The 11159-nt window shown below is 49.6% G+C and overlaps 1 long non-coding RNA gene across 2 annotated transcripts; it reads left to right on the top strand.

Annotated features, from left to right (window-relative positions):
* Positions 1–212: 212 nt before the first annotated feature.
* On the top strand, positions 213–5051 carry LOC121501459. Of its 2 annotated transcripts, none has more exons than XR_005990613.1 (3): positions 213–349; positions 2480–2567; positions 2773–5051. It is a non-coding gene; the product is annotated as an uncharacterized LOC121501459 (long non-coding RNA). The 2 variants fall into 2 exon arrangements; XR_005990612.1 differs by having other exon boundaries at positions 2377–2567.
* Positions 5052–11159: the final 6108 nt, after the last annotated feature.

Genomic DNA, 11159 nt, shown 5'->3' with positions numbered 1-11159 from the left:
GGAGGGAGAGGCGGACGGGCGCCTACTCCGCAGGGGCAGGTTTTCTGAGGCCTTTCGCTCCGCTCCGCTCCGCTCCGTGTGGAAAAGTGAGAGAAAGGAGGAGAGCCAACGGGTTGGCGGCGGGAAGGGCGGCGGGATCTGAGGCGTGGCCTCTAGGTGGCGCACGCACCGTAATAAAGGCTCCGAGAAGAGCTTTCGTGTGCGAACGAAGCTTCAAGGCTCACAGGACAAGGGGGGGCTTATATAGCTGTCACCCCACCGCAGCCGAAAGATCACCCCCAAAGCTAGACACTTGGGTCCCACGTAAAGACGAGAGAGCTCCGATCGTCCTGAAGGCCGCAGAAGAAAGGTGAGGCGTCAACGCGAGGCATCAACGTGAGGCCCCGGAGCCTCAGCTGTGGCTTTTCCCCCAGGAGAGAGGGGGGCACCCGCGGAAACGCCCCGCCCTGAGGGAAGGGCCTCGTTCGCCGGGGAGAGCCAGCCTGGGGGTGTGGGGCCGCCGGGCAAGCGGGGTGGTTCTCTGAGCTGTCAAGCGAGACTGTATCCGGTCCCCTCGGTGTCTGGCGTGGGCTCCCCCCTTCTCAAGCCTGCCTGCTCCATCAGGTGCCCCCGCGGGCCGGAGACCTGGCGAGAAAGATGCAGAAGGAGGGCCAGGGGCCAGGGGCCAGGGGCCAGGAGGAGGAGGACGGTCAGCCTCCCACCCCTCCGGGGCATTCTTATTTACACCAACAGTTACCAGGCACACACGCAAACCCAGGCAGGGACAGGCTGGATAATGACCTGGATAATTAGGCAATCCACTGCTGCAGAGAATGGAGCGAGCCGCACTTCACTCTCAGTGCCCAGATTAATTCTATTTTTCTCCATTATACTGCACAGCAGTGAGGGGTCAGTTATGTCACCTCTGCTGAACGGGTCTATTCATGATTCTGTGCAAACTGGGATCCTCAGTCAGTGGGTCAGGCTCATTTACGAAGGGCCTGCCAAAGGGCCCATGCTTGATTCTAGGCTGTGGCCGGACCAGGAGGAAGCAGAAACTCCTGTCTCGGCCTTTAGGAAGCCACGGCCTGGGGCTGCATTATCTATTATGGTAGGCACGAGCCACATGTGGCTAAATTAAAACTAGAAATAACTTAAAAGGAAAATTCAACTCTTAAGTTGTACTAGCCACGTTTCAAGAGTTCAGTAGTCGCAGGTGACCAGTGGCTACTGTATTGGACAGCACAAAGAAACATTTCTATCATTGCAGAAGGTTCCACTGGACAGTACTGTGGCATTTGGGGCAGCTACAGGAACAGTATGAGGCCACTGACAAAGGTGGCAATTAACCAAGAGCAAATTAGTGGGAGGCAACGAAGGCTCAGATGTACTGCATCTCCCTGCCTGTGAGTGGTCTTCCAATTCCTACTCCAGGTTATAGGAGCATCCCGAGGGCACCTCCGTTTGAGATGGGGGTCTCAGAAATGCTGCCTTCCATTTTCCTCTTAGGTTTTCTTCCTCAGTAAATGCCAGTTCAGTTACGTGTTTGCCCCCAAGGGCTAGTCCCCGTGGATTCATGGTTAAAGCCACAGAGTTATATAGACTATGGCTTTGTCCAGTCCGGCACCTAGTCTTCCTTGGAGTTCTGTCCCCAGGTTATAGATTCCTTGCTCAGATTCCTATTTCCATCTCAAGTCCTTGCTCTGGTTCCCAAAAAGTTTCTATTCTCCTACCTCCATTCTGTGGCACCCCATGGGCTAGGCTTCCCTCTTACCAGCTGCCCCATAGCCACCCAAGGGAGCAGCCTCTGCCCCCACTATCTTTGAACTCTGGTTCCCTGCTCTCTCTGCTTCCAGCTGTCTTTTGCTCCACCCACCAAGGCTTTGCTCTTTTGTTCCAGCAGAACCATTCAGCGTCTCCCACTCACCCTCTGGATAAGGGGGGGGGGGGGTGGCTCCTAACAATGCATTCAGCTAATTCCCCTTACTACGGTCTGCAGGGGAGGGGTCTCACGGGCAGATACCCAGGCAGAGAAGGTAGGTGGCTTATGAACTGCAGTCAGACAATGCCCGCTAACAGCTATAAGAGGCAGGCTCTGTTTGGTTTCTCCTCTGTGGTTCTAATGCCTGGCTGAGGGAAGACGATGGAGGGAGCTATGGATCCTCTAGGACCACACAGCTGTCTTGGACAGGATCTGAAGCTAATGGACCAAGGCATGCTTTCTGGAGCTTGGTTCTGATTTTTCTTTCCTGATACTGGAACTGGTGTCTAGGGGAAAGCAGAAGCTAGAGTTCCTCTACACCCAGTCCTTTAGGAGTCTGTGGCTCCTTCTTTGCTTAAATAGCCACACCTGTCTGGACTCTGATGGTGTTTTGTGTCACCCAATCACTTATCTAGGACGTTAGTTACAACAACCGTGACCCTGTTGTATAGCCTACAGACTACACCAACTCCAATCATCCTAATAGGCGGATGATGCCTTTGTCACCACTTCCCTCAGGATTGGATGGACCCCTGACTGTTGCACGGACAGAACTGTGGACCACCTGGTACCCATCTTCACATCCAAACTATGGATAACCCTGAAGGTCGGAACACCCGGGTTCACCTTCCAGCTCCCCCTCCCATTTCCCATGTGATCTCAGACAAGTTACTCAACCGATCTGTGCTTCAGTCATCCATAAAGTGGGGTAATTTTAGTACCCGCCTATCAAAGTCATAGTGGGGATTAATAAATTAATAACATGTTTATTAGAACAGTACTTAGAATGTGCCTGCTGTTCTTGTTGACAGTGGACACAGCATTATGGCAACGCATGTCCCAGTACAGCTGCAGAGAAAGCTACCACAAACAGCCTTCTAGAGTGGAGATGGCCAACGCTTGCTTGGAGACCAGCTAAGCCAAAAGTGAAATGTGATCTTCACCATGAATAAATGCACGGCTTGCTTCCTGCTGAACTATGGCCAGGCTCTTCCCAAAGACATCCACTCTGCCCTTGTCCCCAACAGGACTAACAGAAGCATCCCTTTAGGAGAGTTGAGTCCCTCTGGCTTTGAGGTGGCTGCCACTTGCCAGGCTCCTGCTGAGGTCCTGGCCTGGGGCCAGATGCCTGTCTCTCTGGCCATGAGTTGTATCCAATGGATACCAGGTATTGCCTTTGTTCCTCAGATGGCAGGAAACTGATTGTCTAGAGACCAGTTATGAGAAGATTTGTGTCTAGTGATTCCTGATGTCTCGTGATGTGTCGCCAGTGAAGGAGAGAATAATGAAGGTGGGAGAGATGCCAGTCCCTTGCTTCACTTGGCATTGAACATGTGACATCTGCTGATCTTTAGCTAAAACCCACTAGCTGATGGTTCAGTGCCAGGTGAGATCACCTCTCAAGTCTCCTTCTATCTTTTCTTTAGGTCTATGAAATTTTAGGCTTTGGGGTGTAGAGGAGGGGAAACGTGTAATGATCCTGTCCCAGATGTATGGAACCTAAGTCTCTGAGGATAGAGCTCAATCCCCTCCCTGATTCCTGTGCACTTCTCTGCTGGAAAACTAAGGATTTATGGAAATCACGTGACCCTGAGGGGATGAAGCCAGATGGTCATTTAGTGTAAGCTTAGCAGGTTTTGTCCAAAGGCAGACAAAAACTGGCATTTCTCTGTCCTGATTCTAGTTTTCTGAGAACTGCCTGAGGAATAGTTGGGTCCAGATGAAAACGCTCTTATTTTACTAGCTAAATTTGGACTCCATGCTGCATAGTTTCCCAGCCTTCCTTCTGAAGGATCAAAGCTCTCTGAAGGAGATGGGTGCCCTCACCTAGGTGAGGGTTCCTTGAATATCTGGGTTGAGGTGTGCCCAGGTCTGAGCAGCAGAGCAGACTAGCCATGGGAAGGAACACACTAGCCTCAGTGGGAGGGAAAGTGGGAGCCACAGTAGGTCATTAACCCAAGCTGAAGAGAGGTTCCTGGTGGGCTGATGAACAGGCTGCCATCGATGAATGGAAACAACTCCCATGGGTCCCATCCCTCATTAAGAGCCTGGGGGCTTGGCAGGGGAGCCCAGGCACCATCTCCAGCACGCACCTCACTGGAAGCTGTTTGGCAGCCTGTGGCCTACGTGAAAACACATGGCTGAGTTCTTTCCCTTCAGGCTCCTTCCTGAGAACAGCCTTTCTGGCAGTCAGCAGGCAGCTGCTGGACAGACCTCAGGCCAATGAGGTAGGGGGACTTGGGATTCACATAGTGTGAGCCTCACTCCTAGAAAGCTCTTCCTGGGGCAGGGCCAGCCAGGCATCTAAAACTGTGAGAACAATTCAGCAAAGCCCTCCTCAGTGGATTTCATGGGAGAGGAGCCTGCAAGGGCCGAGGGCCACACATTTGCTGCTCTTTAACATAAGGAGTTTTGTTATCCCATATGCTGTTGGTGTGGCTGACAGATAATGAGGATTAAACATCTGTGAGGTGCTGTGTTACTCTACCAGACAAATCACAGAGGCCTGTGCTGTTAATCCTGTACCCTGTCAGCTGATAAGGGTGGGCACTCATTGGCTTCTAAGGCTGCAGAACATCTGTTGCCATTGTTTGACTTGTCTCCCCTAGACTTGCTGCAGAAGAGCTTTGAAATAGTTATTTGCAAAAGCAGGTGGAGTGCTTTGAAGAAAAGCCCTGTATAAACAGCATGAACACAACAGCAGCATGTTCCACTTTGAGGCTAATCCTACCCTATCCCTGCCTAGGCTCCATCATGCCAGTAGGCCTGCTGCCTTCTTGAAAGGAAGGCCCTTTGAGGCAAAGGGGAGGAGAATACCTGACATGGCATTTGGTTAGAAGATGAGCCCCCATCTGACTGTGTGACCTTAGCTAAGTCACTCAAGTGTTTTCCTTATTTTGTCATCTGGGAAATGTGCTTGGTGCTTGGTGTTGTATGAGGATTAACTACATGCTGCTTAAGAAATGTACTGGCTGGGGGCACCCAGGTGGTTCCGTGTTTGAGCACCTGCCTTTGGCCCAGGGCGTGATCCTGGGGTCCCAAGATTGAGTCCCACATTGCGCTCCCTGCATGGAGCCTGCTTCTCCCTCTGCCTGTGTCTCTGCCTCTCTGTGTGTGTGTCTCTCATGAATAAATAAAATCTTAAAAAAAAAAAAAAGAAATATATTGGCCAATGGCTGAAAAGGCTATAGAATGTTCTGGTTTCAGACATGGCTTCCTTCAGGGCTCTAAGGATACTACTAGGTTTGCTCCTTGGTTTTTCTTCCCCTGGGTAGACTCTGTTCCTGGATATATCTGGCAGTTTTGGCCTCAGCCTCTCACTATGGCAACACTCAGGGCAGCAGAGAAAAATGTATGCCTACGGCTCGACACCCTGGCATTCACTCAGATTCAGTCTATCCAGACCAGGTTAAGTAGTCACCTGCCCATCCCTGAACCAACCAGTGTGACTGGGAAATTGAATGCACAGATCAACTTCACTCGCTTTCTCACCGACTCACCAAGCGTTGATTGAGTACCTACAATGTGCCAGCACTATTGTATATTCTGGGACATAGTAGGGATAAGACGGATCAGACCCCTACCTTGTTAGGGCTTTCTTCCCAGTAAGAGACAGAAAACAAACAAGTAAATTGTATAAAATGATACAAAATTGGGAAATGAGGAAAGCTATTAAAAACAACAACTACCAAAGCAGATTAAGAGGATAGAGTGATGTGGAGGTGGAATGCTGCTTTAGATGAGATGGTCAGGGAATGTCTCTCTTAGGAGGTGACATTTGGATAGAGATCTGAATGAAATGAGAATGGAAGCTGAGTGAAGAAGATCTGGGTATAGAATGCTGGGCAGAGGGAACAAGCCAGGCTTATTAAGGAAGAGCCACAAAGGCTGGTATGGCCAGAGCAGCATGGACTGAGCAGGGCACAGTGGGACAGGAGGGGAGAGCCATGCTATACTGGGCTCTACAGGCTGAGGAAAGGAGACAGATTTTTATTCTGACAATGATGGAGAGTCTAGTCTTTCCAAAAGGGAAGAGACACAACATGAGTTATGTTGGAAAAATATGTCTACATACAAATGGCCAGCAGGTATATGGAAAGGTGCTCAATATCACTACGCATCAGAGAAATGCAAATCCAATCCAAAGTAAGGTATCACCTCACACCTGCCAGAATGACTATCATCAAAAAGATAATATCGTTGGCAAAGATGTGGAGAGAAGGGAACCCTTGCACACTGTTAGAATGTAAATTGTTGCAGCCATGATGGAAAACAGTCTGGAGGTTCTTCAGAAAGTTAAAAATTGAACTACCATATAATCCAGCAATCTCACTTCTGGGTATATGTTCAAAGGAATTAAAACTGTATCTTAGAGGGGATGTGTGCATTCCCATGTTCACTGCAGCATTATTCACGATAGCCAAGACAGGGAAACAATCTGAGGGCCTGTCAACGGATGAAGGAATACAGAAAATGTGGTACGTATGCAACAGAATATTATTCAGCCATGAGAAAGTAGGAAATACCGCCATTTGCAATAACATGGGTGGATCCTGAAGGCATTATGCTAAGCGAGATAAGTCAGACAGAGAAAAACATACTGTATGATCTCATATGTGAAATTCTTAAAGATCTGAACTTGTGAAGACAGACTAGAATGGTGACTACCAGGGACTGGGGAATGGGGGAATTAGAGAAATGTGTTTTAAGAGTCCAAATTTACAAGTAGTGGGTAAATGAGTTCTGGAGATCTAATGTACACTATAGTGATTATAGTCAATGATACTGATTATTAACTTTAAACTTAATAAGAGACTAGATCCGAACTGCTCTCAACACTAAAAAGAGATGGTAAATGTGTGATATGATGAAGGTGTTTGCTAATGCAACTGTAGTTACACATCGCAATATGTAAATATCAAACCAGCATGTTGTAATTATAGCTCAACTTTAAAAAGGCACAATATACAACAGGTAATAATAACAAAATGAGGTCTCTGCTGCTATGTGGAGAGGGCTGGGGGAAGCAGGGACAGATAACAGTGGCTGGGACGAGGAGGTTGTGTGGAACTGGTGAGAAGTGGGTTAAGGGTATTTTAAGTTATGGGTTCCATCCCTGGAAGCAGACCTTGTGAGCGTCCCACATGGAAATTAGAGGCTGTTGCCAGAAATAGGCTAGATGGTGGTGGACAAGAAGCGGGAGCTCTCCATGCTTTGACCACTTGTAGTTTCATGCAGTTTTGTCTTTTGGAGATGTATTCTCACTCACCATCATTAGCTTTTTCTGGGTTAGGGACTGTATCTCCAGTCTTGTTTTCTTCCTTCCTCCAAGGCCTAGAATCACTATGAAGGGTTTTAGAGAAGAAATGGTCCAATCCCAATCTCCTTACAGATGAGAATCCTGAGGCTTTGAATAATTCTGGGATGGTGCAAAGTCCCTTTGCTGACTAGAGCTGGAACTGGAATGTGGCCCTCCCAGTGCTGGTTTCATTCATGAATACAGGCTCAATTAGGGGTGTTGCCATGGACTGGTGGGGATGATAGGAGAGGGTTTAACCCTCATGCAGGCTCCATCAGCATCTCCCAAACAACCAGTGTGTTCAATAAAAAGGGCCCCCCCCCTTGACCACAATGCCACCCAAGGCCCCTCATACAGAAATCCTAGAGACACCCCTATGCTGTCACCAGCTTTTCATCAGCAACTCCAGTGTGAGTCAAGAGTCCAGGCCGTAGAAGGCAGGCACACAGATGGGAAACACCAGGGTAGTGCCTTATTTGTACTACTACTATATTTTTTTAGAGGAAACTTCATTTGAAGCATCGGCTTTCCATTCCTGCTGGGAGAACTGCCAGTGGACAGTTCATTGCTCCTGAGCCAGAGGGATACACATTAGCTTTTGAGCAGAGCTGCAGTTCTACAGTCTATAAAGCAAGATACACGGATAGCTTTGCAGCATGGAACAGCAGGGGAGGGACTGCCTAAAATTCTCCCCAGACACTCAGTGCTGGCCAGCCTCCTGTGGGAAAGGGAGCCGGGGACACCTGGCTTTCGCACCCAGGACCCAGCAGGGCACCTGATGCTAAGGAGGAATTGCTACATGCTTAGTGAGAGCAGGGCCAGAGTAGCTCTGCCCCAAGGTAAGCATACTTATTGGGTGGTAGCATGAGCCCTCTGGGCTGCCTCCAGGGTGACTGGGGGTGCTGGGGGCCATGAGAGCAGAGATGGACTGAGTAATCCGTGGTTTCCCCCAAGGGCATTGCAGCCAAGGGTTCACTCTCTCATTCTTTCTCTTCTCACCACCCGCCCCATGGCTTTAATTTTCTTCTAAGAAAAATAATCCAGCTTCTCTCTAATCAGTAACCACTGTGGTCGGGAGAAGCCATCACAGAGGTCAGTAGGAGTGGTTAGCGGGCTTAATCATGAAAATGGCCAGGCTGTCCTCTCCAGGGAGGGCGGGAAGTGATGCTTTGGATGGCTGTCTTTCCTCACCCTCATTTTAGTGGGGAGCCAGCTGGTGGTGCAGGGCTGTCTCTCAGTGTCTATGCGGTGCTGAGGGCATAGGCAGGAGGCATAAATATTCAGTAATGAGCTCTCTGAGAGTGCAGGAAGTCTTGATGGAAGATACAGGCAAGCGTGTCTGGTGGAGCAGTGTGTCTGGTGGGAAGCAGGGAAGTAGGGAGAGGAGCCCAAGGTACACGAGTGGGGAGACCTGACCACAGGACACACTGCTCACCTTGAGCGCTGCTCAGATCCTTATGGGCCAGTGGATGCCAGCCAGCAAAACAAAGAGGACTGTTGCCCTGGAGCGGGGGTGTGGCAGGGGAGAGGGGTGAGTAGAGACTAGCATCATGTGATTTGGTCCTTTATTTATTTATTTTTTTTATTATTTATTTATGTAGTCATACAGAGAGAGAGAGAGAGAGAGAGGCAGAGACATAGGCAGAGGGAGAAGCAGGCTCCATGCACCGGGAGCCTGACGTGGGTTTTGATCCCGGGTCTCCAGGATCATGCCCTGGGCCAAAGGCAGGCACCAAACCGCTGCGCCACCCAGGGATTTGGTCCTTTGGTCCTGACTCCTTAGTTCTGACTTTAACGAAGAGGGGGTGGGGTACCACACACACAGTTTCCTGCTTCTGACCTTGAACAGGGGTGTGGGGGCTGCCCCTGTGCACTGGTGCAGGCAGTGGGCTTGGGGATAATGCTCTCTGTGTTGCTGGCAACCAGAAGAGTGCCCTTGCCAACATGGAGAGTGAGGCACTGGAAGTGCCCAGGGGCTTCGGCCAACGCAGCCTCCAAAGATGGCAACTGGGAAGGGGCGCAGGCCTGCCCTGACCTTTTTCTGTCATTCTGCCCAAAAGCCCAGCCCCCTAAGGCATTCAGCCTGCTCCCCATACCCCTGCCCAGCAAGCGACAACCTGGCTCTGGGCCTCTGCATCTCAGCCCTCAGCCCAGTGCTGTGTGGAGCCTCTGCAGCTGGTGAGAACCCCTCCAGGGCTGCTTCTCGGTGTGTAGAAACAGACACATTTTCATTTCTAACATTTCCTTGCTTCTTCTCTAGGTGGCAAACACAACCAGGCAAGGGGCTGGCTCCCTTGTCCTGAGTCTTTCCCTCCCACAATACACCTCTTGCTCTTTGAGCCTATATGTCCTAGAAGATGCTGCCCATCTGTCCTTCTTACACATAAAATGCACACATGCAGAGAACACTTTTTCTAGCCATGTTCCCAGTATGTGTGTGCGTATGTGTTGTCTGTGTATAGGGTGTGTGTTGTGTGTGTACATACACACGTTGGCCCATTTTTGCCCACCTTAAAAACAAATCATCTCTAATACCTCTGCTTGTATCACAGACGCCCAGCAGACACTGTAATAAAGTCATCCTAAAAGGTGGTAAATTCACCAAAGCCCCCCCCCCCTTTTTTTCCTGGAAAGCACATGGAAATGTCCGGAGGAATTGGCACCCAGACCCAGAGCACAAAAACGGCCTCTCTCCTGAAGGAAAGCAGTTGCTATTATTTTGGTCCCACGTGAGCGACATAAAAATGCCAATTGTCTTTCTGGGCAACCACTCACATCAGAGGTGCCTCTGTGGCCCTTCTCTCACAGATCAATTTAATTACAGGCACGAATGCCCACTGAGTGTGGGGTACAAACTGGGAGCCTTGGATTTCAATAACGTCCAAACTGCTTGGAAATCCAAATACAGCCAACCCTCAATTATCCACACTGAGGAAAGGGAGCGTGGATAATCCTGAACAGCAAATGATTAAAAAATCATTTCTTTTGGCTTTGGGGAGGTACCATATGCTATTTGCAACAGAGCAGCAAAATTTCCTCTCTCGTTACGTTTTGCTGAGATTAATATTGCAATGAGTTTGCATTTCTCCTCATGCACCAGCTGACAGCAGCGGGAGTAAGACAGAGGAGTCGGTGCAGGAGCAAGTTGAGTGGCAGGAGAAGCCAGCATGAACGGAAGGAGGAACCTGGCCTGAAGAACTGATGGAAAGAAAAAATCACGGCGCTGGGTCTCTTCTCTCTTCACTTGAAAAGAGAGTGGAATGAAGGAGAAGGAAGAAAAAGAAGAGTAAACAAATTTTAAAACTCGAATCGGAGAGACCAGCTTTAAGAAAGCAAGCTCTCCTGGGGCGCTGGCTTACTTCTGACAAACTTTCTGAACATACATGATTCTCCTTAGAACATCCAGTCTTGCCTTTGTCTAGGAGCCTGACCCGTGTTCCCCTGCCTTCTTGCTTTTGCTCATGCGCAACCACCTGCCTGCGATGCCCTCTTCCCTGTCTCGCCCAACGTTCATCCATCTTTCAAGACCCAGCATATTTCCTGCCTTTCCAGAAGACCTTTTCTCCTCGTATCCACTGGAAGCAACCTTCTTCCTCCTCTCCCACTCCCCTTCTAAATGCCCAGAGCACAGTGTTCTCTCTCCTAACCTATTTGGAGCACGGGGACAGATGCTGTGTCAGGCCACTTGGTGTTTCTCTTTTTGGTACATGGTAGTGCCCCCTACCTAGAGACTCAGAGACTAAATCCTGGAGCAAGGTGTGAAGACACTAAACCAATGGTTCTCAAGCTTGAGTGATGTTAAGCTCTCATGGGGGACTTGGTGACAGTTTCCCCAGGATTGGCCCCCTCCCCCACCGCGGATGCTGCTTCAGTAGGCTCAGGGGACTTAGGCATTTTTCA

This window comes from Vulpes lagopus, chromosome 11 (genome assembly GCF_018345385.1).
Source record: "Vulpes lagopus strain Blue_001 chromosome 11, ASM1834538v1, whole genome shotgun sequence".
NCBI lineage: Eukaryota > Metazoa > Chordata > Mammalia > Carnivora > Canidae > Vulpes > Vulpes lagopus.
Note: the sequence above shows the minus strand (reverse complement) of the source record. Positions and strands in the feature narration are given on the sequence as shown.